The 26,430-nt window shown below is 33.5% G+C and overlaps 1 pseudogene across 1 annotated transcript in view; it reads left to right on the top strand.

Annotated features, from left to right (window-relative positions):
* The first annotated feature begins 1,529 nt into the window (after nucleotides 1-1,529).
* The window catches only part of LOC145089735 (LRR receptor-like serine/threonine-protein kinase FEI 1), a 30,009-nt pseudogene continuing 5,108 nt past the window's right edge, over nucleotides 1,530-26,430 (top strand). Inside the window, exon 1 of the transcript XR_013701403.1 lies at nucleotides 1,530-1,649. The product of XR_013701403.1 is annotated as an LRR receptor-like serine/threonine-protein kinase FEI 1 (transcript). The remainder of the gene's footprint in view (nucleotides 1,650-26,430) is intronic.

The following is a 26,430-nucleotide window of genomic DNA, read 5'->3' as shown; positions in this document are numbered from 1 at the left end:
TGTAAATATTTTTCTTTTTTAATATTTATAAAAAGGTTACTGAAGAGCTTAGAGAAAATGTGTATAAAGCTACTGGATTAACATGTAGTGCTGGAGTTGCTCCAAATCGGTTACTTGCAAAAGTTTGCTCAGATATAAACAAGCCAAACGGACAGTTTGTTTTACCTAATGATCGGGTTGCTATAATGACATTTATATCCTCACTTCCTATACGAAAGGTAGTGCAAAATGACTTATATACCCTTTACCCTAAGTTCACTTTGTTGTCTTACCAAAATTCATCTTTTAGATTCGGGGAATTGGAAAAGTAACAGAGCATATCTTAAAAGTTGTATTTGAGATCAAGACATGTGTAGATTTGTTGCAGAAAAACTCCTTACTTTTTGCACAATTCTCTCCTTCATCTGCATCTGCAGGTATTGTTTTGTTTTTGAAATTTTAATTTTTTTTAGTAAAAAAGACGATACTACCCCTGATGGTTTTTGTACAATGTAGAGTTATTTGTGTCTGTAGGGTTAGGACTTGGGGGAACAGAAGCACCGAATGTTAGATCACGAAAAAGTATTAGCAATGAGAGAACATTTTCTTCAACTAAATATGAGACCTTTTTTAATCAGAAGTTCAGTCATTTATCATTTTATCATTTTTTTCTGCTGACATGGAGAAACAAGGTATACATGGAAAGACGTTGACACTCAAACTAAAAACCGCATCATTTGAGGTTCAATTTCGTTCTTTTTTGATAGAAGGGCATTTTTGTCTTTTTCACACAGCCAAGAGATAAAAATATTGAAATTTTTAGGTGAGAACTTGAGCGATGACTTTTCAGAGTTATATAAGGTCATGTAAAGATATACTGAAACATGCTTCAAAGCTTCTTAAGGCTAGACTTCCTGTATCACTTAGATTAATCGCTAATGTTTAATGTGGAAAAATTAATTTATATAAACTAATAATATTTATTAACGATAATAATTTCTTTTTGTAGGATTGCGTATGTCTCGTTTTAATGAAGATAAAGGTGGCAGTGGTGTATCTGATCCTACACAAAGAACCCTTTTGAATTTTATAAAATCTGGAGATGATAACAGGGAAAGTGTAGATAACAAGCAATCAGATTCAGATACATGTTTTGATCATTTTTCTAAAAAGAAAATTTATCGCAATATCAAGCTCTAAGCTTTGAAGACTAAAAGAATTTAAGTTATAATTTAATTAAAATTATTTTTAAATTATTCATCTGTGGTGCCCACGGGTTATAACCTAGTGTGTGTGTGTGTATACAGCGGCTTATGATTCTTAGAATACCCGGTATTTTATTTATTACTACTTTCCCATAATTCTATTAGCTCAAAAAGTCAAATTAAAACTTATATACAATTTATCACATCTTAATCTCCCTCCGTATGCTTTCCCACCCGTTTCCATTCTCCTTCTTATAACATCTTTCCCTTCTCTATCTCTTCTAAGCCTCTCAAATTGGCATCAATTCCACGCTAGTCTTCCTACACTTCCCTCAACGACAATATATGCAGTCCTTTCTGGAGAATGATACAGATCACTTCCTGCAGCAACATCAGTGGTTCGATGATGTTATATATGGAAGTGTAGTAGACGAAAAAGAATTAGGGCAGCAACATCAGAAGCAGGTGAGAAAGAGTAGGAGAAGACCTAGGACTCAGAGTTCTCAGTATCGTGGTGTAACTTACATATGTGGTTAGTTGATTATTACAAATATAAAATACACTATCAACTTCTTTAGGACTAAATCTCAATTCATGTAACCAATTTTGTTAAAAACCGTTGGTCATCTATTTGTTACAATACAAATTTCAGATTAAATTACCGACAAACATGTGTTTAAACATTGTAGTTTAAACACTTGATGAGAATGGCATTGGCACTATTCATTACTTGATTTTTCTTCACAATTATCTATTTAAGCCATCGCTCTATACCTTTTTTGCTTCAAAAACATTGTAGTTTGTTACAATGTGCCCAAATTACCATTTGCTCATAACTCATGTCCATTTTTAATTCTTTTTTATGGGGGAACGTCTATTGAGAATCAAATTTGGTCTTGACAGATTCAACACCCGTACACATCAGCTCGTCATCTCTTTGTTGCAATCTCATTAGGGCTAATTCAACAAACAATTTTTCATCATTATAATCATCTAATGGGTGTTGCTGGAAGGTGTAGATGTAGTATTCTGCAGGAAAAATCAGTTGACGGGATAAATGGCAGAAGTAAATACCTACACTACTTACACATTTGTAACTAATTTGTCTTCTAACTCCTGTTATTGATTTATACCTAACTAGTTCGTTACCACATTGAAAAATCATAGGAGGGTCAAGGGAGACCAAATCATTTGGCTCATCATAGATGTCAAAAGGGTAGATCCGAGTTCATAATTGCTCAGAATATAAAAGGGATATTATGATGCACAGTGAACATATAGTTATGTCGAAAGTTTTACTGCCAATCCCATGGGTTCTAAATTCCATATTTGGATCAGGTCTTTATTCTAAAAACTTCACTATAATTTAATAAGACGAGAATTTGATGTTTATTATTTTATTCCAATTCCATTGAACAAAGTAACCCCATAATACGTGTCTTACTTCGGAAAATAAATTGATGCCAATCCTCTTTCATGACATCTTTCACTTTTAACCATTGAGAAGGAGTCAGTAACTCTCGTTGCCAATCATATTAAGACAATAGTAACTCTAAAAATAACAAAATAACCCTTATAAGTATGTTGATGGGGTGTTTGGGATTTGTTAGTTAACATACCTTATGTTTTTCTTTTAAAAAAGTTTATTAGATTATTCGTCCAAAATTGAGTTTTCAAAAGGACATCGTCCAATAAATTCCAGGCTCTTCAATTCTTCATTTCCGCATTCAAAAATCTCAAATTTACGCAGTTCAAAATCCAGTTATCTCTATTATAAGCTAAGAAATATGTTAATTCAAAGAAAATTAATTGTTTTAGCGCAAAATTTACAAAAGACGAAATTTATTGAGTAAAGATTAAGATGATATTTATGTTTGGAGTTGGGGTCACGATACCTGTATCCTTTTCGCTATTAATTCCATTTATATTAAGATGTGACGTGATTCAGTTCAATATGATATTTTGCATCATTGACATTGACATCATCATAAATGTTCAACTCGATCAACGGACCTTAGTTGCAACTTTGGTATGGGTGTTCTGTGACAACCCGTTATTTTCAATCTTGTAAAACTCAACCAAAGTCAACAAAGGTCAAACATATCTAATAAAAGTTAGCTTTATTGTTTTGTTAATTTAATAAAGTTAAAATAATAATGGTTGTATATATAAACCTTTAATTAAAAAGTAGTAAGATCATCCAAAAACCGAGAAGTCTCGCAAGTATCTACTAAGTCTCGGACCGAAAACAGCTCCCAACCGAAAACCCTCGGATACACCTTTATCCTCGCACCGAAAATCCCTCTTCGACTGTAAACTTACCTCGGACCGAAAACCCCTTGGTTCTCGGCCAAAATCATGCGAAGCCGACTTGAGTTCTTAGCCGAAGACTACTCTTCTCGGGTGGAGTTCCTGACCGAGAACTCCTTTCTCGGATTATGTTCTTGACCGAGAACTGCTAAACCACCACATGTTTTCATTTATAAATACATATAACCGAAAACATAAGCTTATTGTTACATCTTTCTACCGAAAATCTTCATCTTTTTCTATCAAGAACACATGTGAAATCACTCTATCCTCTTGATTATCATGCGAAAATCCTTTGAATCTTCTTAGGATCATGTGAGAATCATCCATTGTTCTTATTATCATCCGAAAACACCTTTCAATCTTCATATATAGGACTAGAAACACTCAATATCACTAACTTTCACGAAGAACACACACACTATTTTAAGAATTTTTGTAAGTTTTCTTACAATAATTAAGTGTTGTTTAACACTTTAAACTTTACTAGACTATCTAATTTATAATCAATATGATGTTAATAGAAATTATGATTCGGTTTTTTCAGGGGTTCTAACTTGTCGAATTAAATCTACTACACCATATCTTCACTCGGACACTCACAAAATGTGAGTTCATACCCCTACGTTTTCATAATTTTTAACTGTTTTAGGGGGGGGGGGGGGGGGGGAATACAAGTGTAAAACAATAAAAATTGTGTTAATATCTAAATATTTTTAATGTTTATAATTTTTTCCGTTATCATAATTATATATATATATATATATATATGTGTGTGTGTGTGTGTGTGTATATATATATATATATATATATATATATATATATATATTAAAATTACATGATTAGGATTCAACAGACATAGAATTTGTAATTTAACTTCATTTCCTGTTCCTTGTTTGGTTTTGGCTTGAGGCAGAATTACTTATTCGAATGTCTATTTAAGCACAATTAAATAAATACTATATTTATATAAGTATAAAAAGGTTTTCAAACTTGTTAAACAAAAATATGAATTATGCAAACTATTTTAGTACCATTTGGATATAAACATTGGATTTCAAGGAAACTACCATATTATAGATTTTACAAATTTGACAAAGGTTTTCATTACAGTAAAACATGAACATATAAACTATAGTAGGTATAGTTTATGAAACCTACACATTGCTTTCAAGGTTCAGATTACAAAACAGACAACAAACATATAAACTATAATGAGTATAGTTTATGGACATTATGCACTACTTTACATATTCAGAGTACATTATAGAAAAAAATATGTAAACTATATTAAATATAGTTTATGAAACATACTTACAGTTTGTTCATTACAAGGTAACTTTTCATTATTCTACGTGTAATCATCAATATAGCATTTGTGAGACACACTTCAAGTACATATCTAACAACCAACCAAGTCCTGAAATTATAACCAGAGTCTCCTGTAGGGAGAACGTGACACTTTTCTATAGAGTTATACGGGACTGACAATCCTACAACAGATTTGCCTTCAACAGCTAGGCTGGGTGGCCTATGGTGAAAAATGTCATACCGATTGTGACGCCTGAAGAACGTCGTGTTCAGGCCATCTTAGGTCATCAAGCATGGTTATAATAACTCACAATTTGGTATTGAACAAATTGATTAGTGTTTGAATAAGTAAACAACTTCACATAGTTTTATTTAATAATAAAGCTATACTACACTAGATGATTACAAACACATGGTTTGCATACAAGTACAAATACAAAATACTATTTTAGTACTGAGAAAACATACTTTTCGTGGTTTTATGTGAACTAAACTACATTTTACTACTTCATAGTACAATAACATTCACACGTTTTGCTTACAACATACTACAAGAGTAAATATAGGATTTTCTCGGAAAAACATATTTACATTATCAAGGAACAAGAAAACACATTTCAGTTACTAACATGCTTATGAACTCATCGCCTTAATTATTGATACTCTTTTCAAAACTACTTGTATTCTTAAGAAATCAATAAACATGTAGCCACATGTTTTGAGAATACGGAGCTTTATAGACTCATGTCTTTTAACTTGTACTTTTTTGTGTTAATATACAATGATTTGAACACAGATGTAAACCTTATACTTTGTTAATAGAATGGTTGTTGTACTTTGATTACTATTATGCATTGTTGCGATACTGTACATGATGTCCTCCGCCCCTAATGTTTCCACCGTTCCGGATTGGAAGTGTGACATGTTCAATGAACGAGCTACACACCCATACTTTATTGACACACAGATGAATCAATATCCAAAACTGAAACACGAATTTAGATTTCAAATTCACCTACCTCCATCATTACCTTTTCAAATTCCTGATAATTTATATCACTACTTAAACTTCTTCTTTCATAAATGTTGGAGAAATGATATAGCATGTATGATAGGAATCGTTTGTCAATTTAGAAAACAAAAGAGATGAGAAAGAGAAAGACTCAAAGTACGAGAGAGAAGAAGAATGAATGAATCACATTAATTAGCATGTAAAGTACTTTTGCCCTTTTCGTCTTTCACTATTTATATCTAAAAGTCAATTTTTTACAACAAATTATGTTACAATGTAACTATCCTCTATATCAAGTTGGTAAATTGGTTACTTTAACAAATTCTCTCTTCCAACTGAATTTTCCTTGTCTGATGTGTCATTTTCTTAACTTGTACCAATATTCTCATTCCATCTTAACCTTGTCCTAAAGGTTGAAATCATAATAAATTTTTAAGAAGCATTCTACATCTTCCCAGGTAGCAAAACATAAATGTAACGCATTACTTTCCATGCTATAATTATAAACTGATGTTTAATTTGTCCCTCTTGATTTACCACTACTTTATCCCATATACGTGACCGGACTATAGTAAATAAAATCTAATGGTAATGGAAAAGGAAATTCCAACGACTTCCCCATAATTTTTCCTTTTCAATCTAACATGAACAACATCATGAATTTGAGCATCAATCCGTAATTTCAACCTGCATGTAAACTCCCTATTTTTTTAGAATCGGAAAACTCCAATATACCTTTTTTTTTCTAGCTTGTTGGGCATAGTTTTCAAGTGATGTGGTTGCAACTTCACTATAACCAAGTCCCCTTTCTTAAATGGAACAACACTTTGTTTGGAATCTTGTAATTCTATGTTACCTAATAACGCAATATGAAACATAGATGGAATGGAATCACATCCGGCATTAACATAGAGTGCTTTGTCATATACTCATATTTCCCTCACCTTGTAGTCGTATAGTCTCTTAGTTACAATTGCAATGCATCGTCAAATCTTTATAATTCAATAAAACTGGACTAAGATGTTGCATCCTAATCTTTCAGATCATCTCAACCACATCATTATCCTTCTTAACATTTTACTTCCTTTCTTTTAAGCAAATACTCACCTTCCAAAATTTCACCAAATAGTATTCGTATTTAATATAAAAAATCTTTATAATTTTTAAAAATTTTAACTAAAAAATTTAAAAAAAAAAGATTAATAATACCCAACTATTTTTCATTAAACTAAAATTTAAAAAATTATATAAACTTAACTAAAAATTACACCCTATTCAACTTTACTAATTTCAAATCTTCACACTTCAAAGCTGCAGATTTAGATCCTTTGGGTGGATATATCAGGTCTTCACAAGAATCAGAAAGATTGTTTGGATACATGAATCTGAAATTGACAGCCAAAACAAAATGAAACTTATACTGTTTACCAAAAAATTGTACAACTTAGTAGTGTTCATCTAGCCAAAAGAAATACTACAAGTTTGTCTAAATAATAATCAGAGTATTCGTACCCTTTTTGTTCTTCTTTTATATTGTTGGCAAGCCGCAACCTCCAACATTCGTTCTTCATTTTCCCCTGTCAAACACCAAAACCCAAATACCCACACACACACACTCACACATAACCACAAAAAAAAGGAAATAAAACACCCTTGATCGAATTTCCTGTCTATTTCATCAACATGTTTACGGATACCAAATCAAAAAAAAAACAAATAAATAAATAACAGGAAGGCTACCTATCACCACCGATCCCAAATAGCCCACCCCTCACAACCTCCACTTCTCCTTCGGTCGAGCAAAACCCACCGAAGTGGGTGTTTCCCCGGAGCAAACACGGGAGGCGACAACCCCTTTTGATTCCTTAACCTCGTACCTTTCCTTTCCTTCCGATGACCCTTGCTGCCAATCCCTACTGAGGCCTACCACGACGTTGCTGCTGACCTATCCCCTCACGGACTCTCCTTCGGACCTCGTTCTTCATTCGCGCCTCACAGCTAGACGAGAAAGAGAGAGCTTCGTTGCTTTCGTCTCTTCTCCTCCTTCGGTTCGGCCAGACACCAGAGAAGCCCCCTCGTTCAATCGATTACCAACACCGAGACCACCTCCCTTCCGTTTCCGAGCTTCTCTTTCCCCGAATCTAGCCAATATCGGGGGCGTATGGTCGTTGCCTTCGTGTCTCTTCTTCCCTCTCTTCGTTCGTCTGCTTGTAGTTGTTCTTCCCTTTGCCCGATAAACAAAAGGAAACGGGCATAAAAAGCCCTAACTTTTTATTAAGTTGGACCTTTAAACACAATTAGTCCCTGGATGAGAATCCTTTTCATAAAAGCGCTAATCCCTTTTAAATTCTATTAAAAATGACAAAATGGACCATTATCAAAACATTTATTTGAAATCAATCGGAAACCCACAAATATTGGACCCATTTATTCAAAAAAAGCCCCTCCTTGGTTATTTTTAGCAAAACTTATATGAATATTCAAAAATTAATCCTATTTGAATCATTTTCGTCCCTCCTTTTATTTATTTTAACCAAAGCAATCTTATTTTTGTTAATTAAATTACCGAAACGACCCCCAATAGTTTAAATTTATTATGAAATGGTCCTGAGAGTATCTCAAGGTTCAAGAATGATGGATTTGCGGTTTCTCACGACAAGTTTCTCAAAAAAACCGAATTCAAACAAATGGAACGCACGCTTCAAACGTGAGTGCTTACGACCACTTTTTAATATTTTTAATTACTTTGGGGGGGGGGGGAGTATGGTGATACATGTGCCTATATGTTTTGTTTATACAAATATATTATCCTTTATGCGAAAATACAATAAATCTAGTTTTAAAAAACATTATTTACCATATTTTTACAAATAAACTAGCATAAACTTTTCGTATACATAGTATGGTTATTTTACCATAAAATAAGTAGTCCCTGCAACACATCTTGCATGGTACAAAAACATAGGATTTTTTTGTGACATTGTATATTATAACAAGCACCTTATAAAACTCTATTGTATTTTAAGGATTCAAGCTATTACTATTCATGTATATTGATATGTTTAAATACATAAAGTTTATACATGTACATATGTCCTCGTCTATGGGATCTGTTTTAGTTAATGGTGCCCCCAACGGATGAGTTCTAGTTTCATCGTGGTTTGCACCAAGGAGACCTCCTCGCCCCCTCTTGATTTATCCTCTTCATGGAAAGTTTACACATTGCTTACCAAAAAGTTTCTAACAGAGGATTGTTTATAGGACTTTTATGGGAACTGGGAAGTGATGATCGAGTTTCCTTTGTCTCCCATGTCTTATGCGGACGATGTTATCTTCTTTGGCTATTGGTCTAAGGAAAATGTTGTGACCATCATTAGAATGCTTCATTGTTTTTACCTAATCTCATATCTCAAATTAATACTCATAAAAGTCACATTATGGTTATCGGTGTCAATCAATCAGTGTTAGATGAGATGACCGCTTCAATTGGTTGTGTGGCTAGCAAGTTCTTGTTTAATTATTCAGGTCTTCCTATGGGAAAATATGTCTCCGGTGGAAGGTTGGAGTGATGCTATTTGTAAAGTTACTTGTAAGCTGTCAAATTGTAAAGTTAAATCTCTTTCCGTGGGTGATAGATTGACATTGTTAAAATCAGTCTTGGGTGCTCTTCCCACTTATTTTATTTCTATTTTAAGGATCCGAAAGGTGTTCTTAAAAACCTAGAATCTATGAGAGATTCTTTCTTTTTGGGGGCTGATTTCTAAAAAAATAAAATGACTTGGGTAAGTTGGAAGAAGGTGATGGCGCAGAAGGTTCATGGTGGTCTTCGGGTGAGCAACCTTTTTGCTTTGAATCGTGCTTTTATTTTCAATGGGTTTGATGTTTTATTTCTTCTCCCACTACCCTATTCAGCTTTGCTAATTTCTAATCTTCACACTTCGAAGCTGCGGATTTACATGCTTTGGGTGGACATATCAAGTCTTTACAAGAATCAGAAAGATTGTTTGGAAACATGAATCTTTCTACGATACAAGGTCTATGGAAATTCCAGAATGTGCTAATATTTTTTATAAAAAAATGGTACCTTCGACCAAATCCTGTTCCAATAATTATTTTTATTACTATTGTTATTATTATTTTTTGCAAGTAAAACCTAAGTTCAAAGCAAATAGGTTTGTTGATTACTATTGCCACCTTTTTTTTATCCTTTTCGTTGTAATGTTTACATTTTTAAACATTGATCAAAGCAAGATACCAATGAAACTATAAGATGAAAAAGAAAACTAGTGTTGGTGTTATTGTTAGTATTGGTGTTCCACATATTAAGTAAACCGTCATATCCTGAGTTAAAAGAGTCACATGTTTACATTAGTTTAGTAAGATGTAAAGAATATGTAATAAAGGAACGATAAATATACCCAAAAATAAAGGTAAATAATGAACAACTTAATTAATACCTTTTTAAGTGCCTGGATTCATAATACAACTTGGAGTGAATTCACAATCTACAAGTAGGATGCTATGATAAACAAATAAAACAAAGTTTGTTGCAAATTTATATATTTAACCAAAAGAAGAAAAAAATAATATTTCTTTGATGGCTTTGATACATTTATTGTCATGTAGGATGTTATAGCAAGCAATTAAAGTAAGTGTTGGATTAGTGTCTAAGTCCATAACTATTTTGGTATGTACTTGACCCGATTATGAGCATGGTCCTTTTGGGTTGCCTTCACCATAGCAATATGTAGGATGCATTAAGGAAAGAAAGGTTTAAATATGATTGATTAATATATTATGAGAATAATATATTAAAAGAGAAATCATATTGTTTAATTAATATTAGTCAAGAATTAATTAAGAATTATTGTTGTGGCTAAAAGAGATTAACTAAATTTAGGGGACTAGACTGCAATTATTGGATAATTGAGTTATTGGGCTAAGGAATGCTAAAGGAACAAGGGGTGAATGAAATTATGATGGGAGACCATCATATTTTCGTCCATGGCCTTATCCAGAAGGTTCCATGGGCTGCTTAGAGTTTAAGTTGTCCATTAGGATTTTGACTAAAACCCTAGCAGCCCACACAAGTATATAAAGGACCCCTTAGGCCCCAAAAACATGGACAACTAATTCTCTAGGGTTTCTAGTCGTTTTTGGGCAGCCTCCTTTCTTCACCTCTTCATCCAAGTTGCATAAGGTGTTTGTGACTCCATTAGAGGTGCAGCACTTGAGGCACTAAGCTTTCTAAAGTCAATCCAAGCAAGGAATTGATTGTTATTGCTATATAACAATCAAAGGTAATTCTCTAAACCCTAATTCAGTTTATAATATGTTAGATCTAAGTTTATTAGTCTTGGATTCATTGCATGTACAATAGAGAAACCTAGATCCAAGCATTAGGGTTTGTATGAGCACATTGGATTGTTCTTATGCCTAAAACCCATCAGTGGTATCAGAGCCTTGATTTGTTTCAGTTGTATGTGATGCTTAACTGTTTTGTTTGCTAAAAATCGATTTTTTGGCCTCTGCCCGACTCAACTCGGTGAGTCAGTATCTGGACTCGGCGAGTTGGCCCTACTCGGTGAGTCCAGGTCTGACTCGGCGAGTTTGTGTGCCAAGCAGAGGATATTTCGGGATTTAGCTGCTGTTTTGACTTGGATTTAATGCCTAATTCGTTTTTTGAAGTTAAAATCCGTTTTTTATCTTAAATTAGTGACTATCCTTGCCAAAACTATAGATAATATCAAATCTTTTAAATATTGGTTGTTTATATGGTAAATATGGATTATTTCAAATTATTTGGTAATTATCTAGTGACTAAAATAAGATTAGGTCAAATATAGATAATGACTAAATTATTTGTTATTTGATCCTTTGTGATGTGAAAAAGTTTCAATTGCACCCTTTAGGTTTTATAGTTTAAATTTGAACTTCAAAGTTTTGTTTATGAAATTTAAATAAGTTAAACCCTAATGTTTTGAAATGTTTCAAAACTTGCCCTCAAGTTTTGGAATTTAAAAGTTGATTAAAAGTTTAATTTTGAAATGTTAAATTCTAAAACCCTAGTAATTTGAAAAGTTCAAATCACACCCTTATGGTTGTATTAATTAATTAAAGTGTATAATTAAAAGTGATTTAATAAACCCATAAAGTTTTGGTTTACATTTAATTAAATTAAAAGTATAATTTACTAAGTTAAACCACCTAGTATTTTAAAAGTGTAAAATACACCCTATAATATATATAACGTTAAAAGTCTAATATTATATATGTATGAGTAAACAGTCAGTCTTACCGTTAGTAGGCCTCATTCACGAAGCTGGTCTATAAGGGGTGTTTAAGGAAATTGCCTATAAAATGGGGATTGAATGGGTATCCACTCTTACCCACCGCACTCTTGACTAGTGGAGGGTCATTAGCCGAACGGGTAGGATAGGACAAAAACCTTCCATTATAAGTATAATGAAGTACAAAGTAACTAAATGCTTTTTCAAATTCCCAAATCATAGTTACTTTAGGAAAAATGTGAAATTATATGCTAATCCATAGAATTACACTTCGTACCCTTGTCAAACATTAGTGGAGCGTGTGTGGTTAACCGGCACACTAATTTGGGGATGACATTGGTAGCGAAGGGTGACTCGATGTTTGTCATAGATCAATGGAGCGTGTGTGGCTAACCGGCACATTGATTAGGTGATTGTAGCATTGGGTGCACCATGTGATTCGTATGGTTATTCACACCTTGTTTGTGATCCTCGGCATCCCAGTCACAAATAGTAGGGCATAATCAATATTAAACATGCCATTGAAAAGTTTAATGAATCTCAAAAGATCTAGGAGGTTCAATTCATTTAAAACTTAATCTTCCTTTTTGTTTTTCATGGTGGAAATTGGTAAATCGTCATTTACCTACCTTCAAATATTCTGCAACTAGATTATGGCATCCCTCTTCTAGGTTGTAGAGTATTGTGTTGGATCCTAGCTTGATGTTTCATTTGGGTGTTGCATCAAGAATTCTAATCAACTTAACTTGAACTTTCTCCCGTTTTGTAGATGTCTAGTTTTGACAATCATGGTCTTCCCAAATCCCATGTAACAAGTTTTCCAAATGAAGATGACGTTCCGAGATACGATCAAGCAAATGAGAGTCATGCTTCACTTCCTCCACCTCCTCCAATTGTTCTCCCAACCCACAAGTTCAAAGGCTTGAAAAGTTCAAGCTCACTCAACCCCTTTTGGCAAGTAAACACGAAGATGGGAAACCTGTGTGTGCGCACGTCTTAGAGATGAAGTCACACATTGATAGGCTAAACATGTTGGGTGTCGAGATTTCAAGTGAGTTGGCTGTTGACTGGGTTCTTCAGTCACTTCCTGAAACATATAGTGAGTTCGTTAGAGAGTACTATGATAGGTTTTAGTCATAAGACATCCTATGTGCTCATACAAACCCTAATGCTTGGATCTAGGTTTCTCTATTGTACATGCAAGTTATCCAAGACTATAAACCCTAATTCTAACATTTAAGTTATCATCTTAACATGAGAATAGGTTTATAATGTTACCTTGATTGTTATGTAGCAATAACAATCCCAAATCTCCTTGTATTGACTTTGGAAGGCTTAGAGTCACAAGTGTCACTCCTCTAATGGCTTACAAACACCAAGAGCAAATGGAGAAGGTATAAAGAGAGAGGAGAGGTATAAGATTTCGTCCCTAAGATGCCTTGGGAAGGTCTGGACGAAATCAAGAGCAAAAGGGGGTTTATATAGGTGTAGAGATAGGGTTTCAGTCCTTATCCTTATCTAGTTGCTTGCTTACCAAGCAACCCATAAGATAAGCCTTGAATCCTTATCATGGTCGAATTCTAAGGCCCTTATCACCTCAAATTCGTCCAACATATCCTTAGGATAACCCTTACCTTATTTTGTAACTATCACATAATTACAATTCAGCCCCTCTAGTTTAATTAATTACATTTGATCACAAAATTAATTCTTAATTAATTATTGACCAATATTAATTAAACAAATATGATTTCTCCTTTAATATATTATTCTTATAACATATTAATAAATCATAATAACCTCTCTCTCTATTTATTTCTCCAATCAAGTTGCTTTGGTAAAGGCAACCCAAAAGGACCATGCACCATCGGGTCAAGTACATACCAAAATAGTTATGGACTTAGACACCAATCCAATATACTATATGATGGACCACGACATGACCCTAATTGATCTCACCTATTTGCTTATAGCTGCTCAATCAGCAATGATTTGGCATGCTGGTCAAGCAAATTTGTATGGTGAATCAAACTCCCAAACTTCAATGGACACTGGCAACATTGGAAGTCTAGAAAGAACTAAGTCTGTGATTGTCCAATGTGCTGTGCCAAAGGAGTCCATTTGCTTTTATTTCCAAGAGAAGGGGCATTGGGGACGAAGCTGCTCTATTTACCTGAGAGATCTAAGAGATGGGAGAGTCAAGACGTATGGCTCTACTTCAGGTAAAATCCATTATCTAACTTTTTAAGTTCCTGATCTGCAATCGTAGCTTTCAAAAGCCGCTGTCAACTCTGAACCTATCAGATACACGTGTCCTTAGATAAGGGATCATATATTCCTCCATTCTAGATATCGTATGAGACATGATTTCTAATCATTCTCTTTTGTACTATATCTCGATTCCCGATTTATGACGACTGACTAATTGAACAAATCAAATTAGCCCTAGCCCGGCCGAGCATTTACGTTTGTCATCACTAAATCATCGAGGGGCCCAAAGATATTGCTTTTATCCTACTTTGGATAAAAGGAACGGATAAACTTTGATACAACGCTTGCTTGCACTCACCCACCGAATTACACACAACGATATGTTTTATAACACCAAGTTACTAGTGCGTTTACATATTATCAATGTGCAACCGATTTGCAAGATACAGCTCACACATCTCAGTTTCAAGAATATAAGATGTTATCGTCTCACTAATCACTCGTGACACAATCCATGGAGTGATCCAAGTGAGCTTGGGTTTAATCCAATGCTCAAATTCATATTCATAAGCACTCATGAACGTTGCAGCAAACATTTGCTTATGTTTTAATGATCTTTAGACAATCCACACACCAATTCACGACAGTCTTTATTCATACCTACTTCCAACATATGAACGACTGTGGCCCGTTCGAATAATTCGATTATTCTTAATAAACTCAATTATTCTGGAAGTCAAAACATGCAAAGTGAAACACAAGAATAATACTAATCCCATATGGCCTCAAACCTTTGAGTATAAATAAAACACCTTTTATTTATCACCATATTGATTACTCATTATTTGTTGTTTCGGGTAATCAACTTCTTACTTGAATTATTACACTTGTTCCATGCTCCTAGCATGCACACAATGTTTACCTATGGTTCTTACTTTGTGAAATAGATCAAATTGAACACATTTCTAATCTTTCTCATTTCACAACTCCAAATTCTTTTTCCATAAGTTAAAGAATATCAAATTCTTGCTACTTATAGAATATGCTAGATTCTAACATTCTAACCTTTCGTAATGTCACTGCACCAAAATCACAAAGACTATTGCCAATGATATTACAAAGTCCTCTATCGGAGATTGTTACAAGAAAATTCCTTAGATATGATGTCTCTCACTCAAAGTACATTCCTTTGAACATCCTTTTGCATAAAAGTTTCTAATCTAGTCATAGATTTTCAATATTCAATTCCCAATATGGACACGCTTCCATATTTTCCATATGACAACTCATTCTTAATAGAATCTTATCTATTCGTAATGATGTCGATATGGTCCATCCAATATGGAAACATTTCCATAATTTCCATAAGACAACTCATTCTTAATAGAATCTTTTCTATTCATAATAATGTTGATATGGTCCATCCAATACCATGCTTCCAACTACTTATAAGCGACCAATCCTCGTCAAACTTTGGATTGTCCTTTGATAGTTGCATAATTATTTTAGTCAAAACCGATTCTAGTCCCTTTTCCCTCTAAATGCGCTAGACATTTGAAAATTTTAGAATGGTCAAACATTAAAGCATTTGCAATCGATCCTATACCCGAAGCGTATGGGACACGACGCATAATGTTTTATTTGCTATGTTCTCAAAATTCGAATTGTGAAGAAGAATTCCGTAATCATAATCGAAATTTTAAGAACACACTGTGTACCTTTGACTAAATTTTATTAACATTCCACAACCTAAGCCTTTAGATTTGAAATGAAGCATAACATTCTCTCCCTTAATTATAGTAAAACAACCTTTCAACTCTTACAACTTTGCAAAGTATGACTCTTGTTTTCTATAATTAATATTGCCAACTTGCAATACTTGCCTTAATAATCATACAATCATAACATTTATGCTCCCACTATCATGATGATTATTATGAACATAACACTTATGCTCCCACTAGCTTCGACATGTATTCATAAACATCTTAACTTTCAGAAAAACAATGCTTATTGAATTTTCTTAAGTTCATGTTTCTAATACTTAGTGCTTTGATAATCTTTTATCAAGGCTTCTTGAACTTATACACCTTTTCCTTCGATAGTTCATCTGTGTGTCTAAACACTTAAGACTAATTGCCAAACCTCACAATTCAAATTATGGAAAGGGATACCGTGACCATAATCGAATTCGAGAATGCAATTTTACAATCACTATCTTCTTAAAATCTTTCTTAGTGAAAGCATTTCCTCACAATCATTTTCATGAAGGAGGAAATCTTATGACACTTAGATTTAAACGGTGTATTTGTTCCTATCCATGTGAATTTGTCAAAACCAAAGTTTACGACGAATTCAAACTCATATGGACCGAACTTTCTTAATCTTGATTTCTTGCCTTATGGTAGCACAGCTGCCCACCATGTCTTCCAAGTAGTTAAGCATCTCACCCTTTCCTATCAATGTACCTTTCATTGATTAAGGTGCTATGCCTTTTATGCGTTCAAAATGAGAACTCATAGAACTCACATGCATAATTAACTCGATTGGATTGGCACATAAACAAAATAATGTCAACACGATAGGTTGTAAACCTCAACTCATGTGCTAGTGTTGATCGATAAGGTTTATTTGATCTGTTCTTGAAACCTTTCAAGACCATTAAGACTCCCACTTACTCCTTGACATATAAGATTCTCTTGTCAATAACCATTTCTTGACAAACAAATATCCAAGAGTTAGTGTAGCTCATATCAAAATACTTCATAAATTGGTCCTAGTTGGTCTTTGTCTTATCCAAGACATCACAACTTTCCACATTTGATGAATGTTATAAACCTTACTTTTTCACTCGATGTCACAATCTTAACTTTAAGACCTGTTATTGGAACGAAGTATGATTGACTTATTGATTTAACCATTTCTTCAATTCTTGATTCCTCTTCTTAGACATACAATTGTACTAAGACTCATTTAGAGAATCAATTGAGATACGGTTCTTAATCATTAAGACCTATCATAAAGCATAAAAGGTACTCTCCCTTCTTCTTAGAATGTAAAAAATTTTATCTTTCAGCCTTCTTGATTCTTCTTATTCGTTCTGCTATTGATTTAAACATTTTCAATCAATTCAGAATTACACTTAATCTTATAAGTATAATCATATTTACTAAACCTTTAGTAAATCATGACGAATATTTTGTTACTCTTATGGTGGACTTGATTAACACGCTACTTTGTGTGCTCGATCTCCTAGTCCTTCACTTGACACTTTGTCAATGAATTAGTCTTATTTACAAATATGAAATTTCTCATTCATCGTGCAACCAAGTTGCATGATTCCAAGTTTCAGTCCAATTGAAACTTGGGCGATGAGAAACTCTCCCTATTTGGTAAATTCTCGACATTTCCATAAACAACATAATTAAGAATCAACTCCATTATTGCTAATAGAAACATTCAAACATCAATTTTTCATATACGCCATTGCAAGGATAAATCAAAATTTATTTTATTGCGGAAAAATTTTGTCCTTACAATGCAATTCATTGAAAAACTATGCTAATGCATCTTTCTTAGCAATCTAATTCTAACTCTAACTAGTAGCTCAAGAATCTAATCTTCGAGAAATGCGATCGAAATCCATTCTTTCACGGTTAGATTTTGCTCACTTCTTCCCTTAAGCTTCCTTTCTTTTCTTCGATCCTACAAAACATCAATTGTAATCTTATCACATTATGTATTAAGAATCTAGAATAGAAGCTTAAAAGAGTTAGTGAATGGATTTTACCTAAAGCAAAGCCATACGTTTTGACTCTCCCATCTCTTAGATCTCTTAGGTAAATAGGGCAGCGTCGTCTCCAATGCCTTTTCTCTTGGCAATAAAAGCAAATTGACTCTTTTGGAACATGACATGGAACTACTTCAGACATTGCCTTTCTCTTGTGATCAAACTTTTCGATCATAGCATGTCTTTCGTTGCCATTGTCTATATCCATAGAGGTCTCGAAGGCAGATTCACCAATCAACTTTGATTTTCTATTGTGCCAAATCATTGCTGATTCAACAACAATAAGCGTATAGGTGAGATCTATAAGGGTCATGCCGTAGTTCATCATATAGTACTCTCTTACGAACTCACTATATGAGTTAGGAAGTGACTGAAGAACCCAATCAACAGCCATTTCCTTATAGACAACGGATCCTAACGTTCTTAACCTATCAATGTGTGACTTCATCCCTAGGACGTGTGCACACACCGTCTTTCCTTCTTTATGTTTACTTGCCAAAAGGGCTTGAGTGATCTTGAACTTTTCAAGCCTTTGAACTTGTGGGTTAGGGAGAATAATTGGAGGAGGAGGAGGAAGTGAAGCATGATCTCTTGTTCCTCAATCGTATCATGGAATATCATCTTCATGTGGAATGCTTGTTCCACGGGATTTGAGAAGACCATAGTTGTCAAACTTTGACATCTACAAAATGGGAGAAAACGAATTCAAGTTAGTTGATTGATTGAGTCCTTAGTAAATCACCCAAATGAGATACTAAGGCTAGGACCCAACACAATATTCTACAACTCGGGAGAGGGATGCCGTAACCCAAATGCAGAACATTAGAAGGTAAGTGAATGACGATTCACTAATTTCCACCATGAAAAATGAAAAAGAAATTTAAGTTTTAAATCTATGAAAACTCCTAGATCCTATGAGATTCATTGAACTTTCAATGGCATGTTTAAATCTCGATATGCCCCTCTTGTTTGTGACTGGGGTGCCGAGGATCACAAAGCGGGTGTGAATAACCATGCAAACTTACATGGTGCCCTCACATGTTACAGTCACATATTCAATGTGCCGGTAAACCACACACGCTCCACTAAACTATGACAAACATTGAGTCACCCTTTGCTACCTTTGCTTAGAACCATTTAGTGTGCCGGTAAACCACACACGCTCCACTAACGTCTTCGCAAGGGCACAAAGTGTAATTTCATGGAATTGCATCAATTCACTTTTACCAAAGTAACTAAGATTGGGAATTTTATGAAAACATTTAGTTACTTTTATATTTCATTATACTTATAATGGAAGGTTTTGTCCCATCCTACCCGTTTGGCTAACGACCCTCCACTAGTCAAGAGTGCGGTGGGTAAGAGTGGATACCCATTCAATCGCCATTTTATAGGCAATTTCCTTAAACACCCCTTATAGACCAGCTTCGTGAATGAGGCCTACGAACGGTAAGACTGACTTTTACTCATACATATATATAATGTTAGACTTTTAATGTTATATATAGTATAGGGTGTATTTTATACTTTCAAAATACTAGGTGGTCTAATTTAACAATTATACTTTTAATTCAATTAAATTGTAAACCTAAACTTTTATGGATTTATTAAACCTCTTTTAATTATACACCTTAATTAATTAATAAAACCATAAGGGTATGATTTGAACTTTTTCAAAACTATACTAGAGTTTTAGAATTTAACATTCCTAATTAAACTTTTAATCAACTTTTAAATTCCAAAACTTGAGGGCAAGTTTTGAAACATTTTTCAAAACATTAGGGTTTTAACTATTTAAATTTCAAAACAACAAAACTTTTGGGTTCAAATTTAAACTATAAAACCTAAGGGGAAAATATGAAACTTTTCATAACAACAAGGATCAAATAACAAATAATCTAAATTAACAATTAATCACATAATTATCCATATTTGATTTATTTAACGATTTCTTGCAAAACAATTTATCAATTTAGTCAAAATAATTAATCAATTATCACATAAGGAAACAATTATCTTATTAATTGATAAATATCTTCAACTAGATCAAGAATATAGTCAAATATATCATAAAATCGGATTTATATTGATCTAATATAATAAGGTAACTATCCATAAGCAAAACAACAAGAAATCGCAAAATACCCTCCATCTGACGAGTTGACTCGTCGAGTCAGGCTTAGACTCGTCGAGTCTACATGGACTCGGCGAGTTCAGCTATGGACTCGACGAGTCCAGCCTCCAGAATATCAAAAATCAAATTTTTTGAACATGTAATGCATAAATACAATTGAAACCAGTCTAGGCTCTGATACCACTGATGGGTTTTAGTCATAAGACATCCTATGTGCTCATACAAACCCTAATGCTTGGATCTAGGTTTCTCTATTGTACATGCAAGTTATCCAAGACTATAAACCCTAATTCTAGCATTTAAGTTATCATATTAACATGAGAATAGGTTTATAATGTTACCTTGATTGTTATGTAGCAATAACAATCCCAAATCTCCTTGTATTGACTTTGGAAGGCTTAAAGTCACAAGTGTCACTCCTCTAATGGCTTACAAACACCAAGAGCAAATGGAGAAGGTATAAAGAGAGAGGAGAGGTATAAGATTTCGTCCCTAAGATGCCTTGGGAAGGTCTGGACGAAATCAAGAGCAAAAGGGGGTTTATATAGGTGTAGAGATAGGGTTTCAGTCCTTATCCTTATCTAGTTGCTTGCTTACCAAGCAACCCATAAGATAAGCCTTGAATCCGTATCATGGTCGAATTCTAAGGCCCTTATCACCTCAAATTCGTCCAACATATCCTTAGGATAACCCATACCTTATTTTGTAACTATCACATAATTACAATTCAGCCCCTCTAGTTTAATTAATTACATTTGATCACAAAATTAATTCTTAATTAATTATTGACCAATATTAATTAAACAAATATGATTTCTCCTTTAATATATTATTCTTATAACATATTAATAAATCATAATAACCTCTCTCTCTATTTATTTCTCCAATCAAGTTGCTTTGGTAAAGGCAACCCAAAAGGACCATGCACCATCGGGTCAAGTACATACCAAAATAGTTATGGACTTAGACACCAATCCAATATACTATATGATGGACCACGACATGACCCTAATTGATCTCACCTATTTGCTTATAGCTGCTCAATCAGCAATGATTTGGCATGCTGGTCAAGCAAATTTGTATGGTGAATCAAACTCCCAAACTTCAATGGACACTGGCAACATTGGAAGTCTAGAAAGAACTAAGTCTGTGATTGTCCAATGTGCTGTGCCAAAGGAGTCCATTTGCTTTTATTTCCAAGAGAAGGGGCATTGGGGACGAAGCTGCTCTATTTACCTGAGAGATCTAAGAGATGGGAGAGTCAAGACGTATGGCTCTACTTCAGGTAAAATCCATTATCTAACTTTTTAAGTTCCTATTCTAGATTCTTAATACATGATGTGATAAGATTACATTTTGATGTTTTGTAGGATCGAAGAAAAGAGAGGAAGCTTAAGGGAAGAAGTGAGCTGAACCTGATCGTGAAGAAATGGATTTCGATCGCATTACTTGAAGATTGGGTTCTTGAGCTACTACTTGGAGTCAGAATAAATTGTTAAGAAATATGTAATAACATAGTTTCTCAATTGAATTGCTTTGTAAGGTCAAATTTTTTCCGCAATAGAATGATTTTTGATTTTATCTTATTTATTTATCCTTGCAATGGCATGTATGAAAAATTGATGTTTGAATGTTTCTATTATTAGCAATAATGGATTTGATTCTTAATTATATTATTTGTGGAAATATCAAAAGTTTACCAAATAGGGAGTGTTTCTCATCGCCAAAGTTTCAATTGGACAGAAACTTGGAATCATGCAACGTGTATTGTATGATGAATGAAAATCTTTCCCATTTGAGAAATTTAGACTAATTCTTTGACAAAGTGTCAATTGAAGGACTAGGAGATCAAGTACACTGGGTTGTGCGTTGATCAAGTGCACCACAAGATTGACAAAGATATTCGTCATGAATTACTAAAGTGTAGTAAATATGATTATACTTATAAGATTAAGTGTAATTCTGAGTTGATTGAAAGAGTTTCAATGAATAGTAGAACGAATAAAGAAGAATAAAGTAGGTAGAAAGATAAAAGTTTCTCTATTCTAAGAAGAAGGGAGAGTACCTTTTATTGTGTTTTATGATAAGTCTTAATGATTAAGAACCATGTCTCAATTGATCCTCTAAGTGAGTCTTAGTGCAATTACATGTCTAAGAAGAGGAATCGAGAATTGTAGAAATGGTTAAATCAAGAAGTCAATCATACTTCGTTCAAATATCAAGTCTTAGAGTCAAGATTGTGACATTGAGTGAAAAGTCTTAAGTAGGTTTATAACACTCATCAAATGTGGAATTTGGAAAAAATTTCTTATTCTTGCACATTTGAAATTGGTAAGTTGTGCTGTCTTGGATAAGACAAAGACCAACTAGGACCAATTATGTGAAGTGTTTTGTCTTGATAAGAACTACACTAACTCTTGAATATTTGCTTTGTCAAGAAATGTTTCTTGACAAGAGAATCTTATATGTCAAGGAGTTAGTGGGAGTATTAATGGTCTTGAAAGGTTTCAAGAACAAACCAAGAATAAACCTTATCGATCATCACTAGCACACGACTTGAGGTTTACAACCTATCGTGTTGACATTATTTTGTTTCTTTGCCATTCCAATTGAGTTAATTGTGTATGTGAGTTCTATGAGTTCTCATTTGAACGCATACTAGCGCCTTAGTCAATGGAAAGTACATTGATATGTAAGGACAAGTTACTAAACTACTTGGAAGACATGGTGGACACTCACCATAAGGCAAGAAATCAAGATAAAGAAAGTTCACTCCATATGAGTTTGGATTTGTCGCAAACCTTGGTTTTAGCAAATTCACATGGATAGGAACTCGTACACCATAAAATCTAAGTTTCATAAGATTCCCTCCTTCATGAAAATGACTGTGAGGAAATGCTTTCACTAAGAAAGATCTTAAGAAGATAGCAATTGTGAAAATTGTATTCTCAAATTCGATTATGGTTACGGCATCCCTTTCCATAGTTCGAATTGTGAGATTTGGCAATTAGTTTGAACATTTGGAACTTGGTAACATAAGTTCTAAATTGTTTAAGCACACATATGAGCTATCTAAGGCAAAGGTGTATAAGTTTAAGAAGCTTAGATAAAGGCTTATCGAAGCATCTGGTATTAGAAATATGAATTTCAGAAATCCAATAGTCATTGTTTTTTGGAAGTTCATTTGTTTTCTAAATACATGTCAAAGCTAGTGGGAGCATAAGTGTTATGCTTATACGATAATCATGATAGTGGGAGCATAAGTGATATGCTTGTATGATTATTATGGCGAGTATTGCAAGTTAGCAATATTAATTATAGAAAAACAAAGATTCCATTTGCAAAGTTGCATGGGCTGAAAAGTTGTTTTGCTATAATTAAGGGAGAGAATATTATACTTCGTTTCAAAATCTAAAGCTTAGATTGAGAAATTTTAATATTTTCAGTCAAAGGATACATTGTGTGTTCTCAAATTTCGATTATGATTACGACATCCCTCTTCATAGTTCGAATTGTGAGAACATGACACATAAAATATTATGGCAAAAGATTGGTAAAGTATCATATCTTTATGTAAGACATTATGCATCGTGTCCCATACGCTTTGGGTATAGGATCGATTGCAAATGTTATAATATTTTACCATTCTAAAATTTTCCAAATGTCTAGCACATTAAGAGGGAAAAAGGACAAGAATTGGTTTTGACTAAAATAATTAAACAACTATCAAAGGACGATCCAAAGTTCATTGAGGATTGGTCGCTTGTGAGTAGTTGGAAGTATGGTATTGGATGGACCATATCGACATTATTATGAATAGATAAGATTCTATTAAGAATGAGTTGTCCTATGGCAAATGTGGAAATGTTTCCATATTGGGAGTTGGATATTGAGAGTCTATGCCTAGATTAGAAACTTTTATGCAGGAAGGATGTTCAAATGAATGTACTTTGAATGTGAGACTTCACGTCTATGGAATTGTCTTGTAACAATTTCCGATAGAGTACTTCATAATTTCATTAGCTAAGTCTTGGTGACTTTTGTGCTATGACTTTACGAAAGGATCGTTGCATAAGATGTTAGAATCTAGCATATTCTAATAGCGGCAAAGAACCTTGCGTTCTTACACTAATGATAAGGATTGGGAATTGTGAAATAAGCATCATTGAAAAGGTTTTTCAATTGATCTATTTCACAAAGTAAGGACCATAGGAAACATAGTGTGCATGCTTTATGCATGGGATATCTATTGTTGTAATTTGAGTAATAAGTTGATTTTCTGAAACAATAAACGATAATAATGAGTAATCAATATGGTGGTTAAATAGAAGTGTTTTATTTACTCTCACAAGTTTGAGGCCATATAGGATTAAGTATTATTGTTATGTTTCAAATTTGTATGAGCACATAGGATTGTTCTTTTGCCTAAAACCCATCAGTAAGATGCTACAAGAAGCAAATAAAGAAAAGTACATTGCTATTTTTTTACTTTACTAAAATAGGAAATATGATATTTTCAAATGGATTTGATACATCTATATTCATGTAGGATTCTATAAAAATGAAAACACAAAATACACTACTAACTTTTAGTTTAACAAAATTAAGAAAAAACAATAATTTCTAGTGGTTTTCACACATTTATATTAATCATGTGGGATGCTATAACAAGCCAATAAAGAAGGATGTTATAATAAGCAGATAAAGCAATTCATGATGGTATTTTTTGAGTTTAAACGAAAATATGACATTTAAAGCACGTTGGTATTTTTTAAGTTTAAACAAAAGGAGGAAAATATGATATTTTCATGAGTATTGATGCATCAATAATTATGTGGAACAATATATCATTACTAGAAAACAACCACTTTAATGACACAGATTGTGTATGATAAAGAGGTACGGATGACATGCAAATAGGTGTCATTAAATCCCCAATCATAAAGGAGGGCGGCACACATTTGTGTGTCACAAGCTTACGACACGTATTTACAACACGCTACGCATTGTGTGTCAATAAAGTCTTTATCATAAAGAAAGACGACACACATTTTTGCATGTCACGATATTAAATGTTCTAAAAAAATATAAAGGAAGTTGAGGGGTGACTTAGAGTTTGTAGAGAGAACGAAGGGAGAGAATTATGTCCGGCGTGTTGAGATCTAGAGGAGAGAGTGACGATGTAGAGGAAGGCGAGGTACTTAAATTTTTTGGGGGATTTCATTCCCCTCTTAATTATTTAAGAGAGAGGGCACGCCTCAAATGTCGTGAAAGACTTATATTTTTGTAGTGAAAAAGATTATAATGTAGGATGTGATAAAATCATATAAAGCATACTATGTTAAGATGCTTTAGTTGCCACAATTTACTTATGTAAAATCTTCAGTTGTTCGGTTTTTAGTTTTCTGGTTCTTCTTTTTATATCACGGTTTTCTTGTTCTTCAGTTGTTTTTTTTTAAATCATAGGTCATTTGGTCAAACAAAAAGCAAAAATTTATATCATATTTTATAATGCCATGTTTAAGGCTACACTTTAGTCCTAATATTTAAATAATGCTTAATTAAAATGGTCTTAAATAGGTACATTATATGTGATAATGTCATGTTTAAGTCACAATCTGTTCCTAATATTTAAATAATACTTATTCAATATTTTGAATAAGTATTTAAATAATGCTTAATTAAAATGGTCTTAAATAGCTCTTTAAAACCCTAGCGCCCAGGATGAAGATAAACACTTTGATTTGTGCATCAACTACTACCACTTTTGCTGATACAACATTATTCTAGTGCTTGGCTCCTTCTATTGTAAGTTTTGTTTAATCTTCTTGAAGTTCTAGCAAACACGATTCTTAACGCAAGTAACCGAGCATCAATTAATCATGAATTTGTTGATCGGGAAGCTAATCGCCTATGGTTGTTATGGTTTTGAATGGTTTTTGTTTTCGTTACTTTCCATGGTGGATTAGATCTTTCATGCCTTACATGAAATGCTTATTGCGGATCTGATGATTCTCTCCCTGTATGTTTTCTACCTGAATCTTTGACCCACTCCACCTCTCTCACTTTCAAACCCTATGTATGTTCCAATTTTACATTTCTTTTATATAGGGGTTTTCATTGCTTTGGGTGGTTTTCAGATTCCCTGATGTGGAATTAATGATTGTCACTCCTTTTATTTTTCTTTT

This window comes from Lactuca serriola, chromosome 2 (genome assembly GCF_051521515.1).
Source record: "Lactuca serriola cultivar US96UC23 chromosome 2, Lser_US96UC23_V15, whole genome shotgun sequence".
In the NCBI taxonomy this organism is placed as follows: domain Eukaryota; kingdom Viridiplantae; phylum Streptophyta; class Magnoliopsida; order Asterales; family Asteraceae; genus Lactuca; species Lactuca serriola.
The sequence above is the reverse complement of the archived record's forward strand: the minus strand, read 5'-3'. Positions and strand labels throughout refer to the sequence as shown.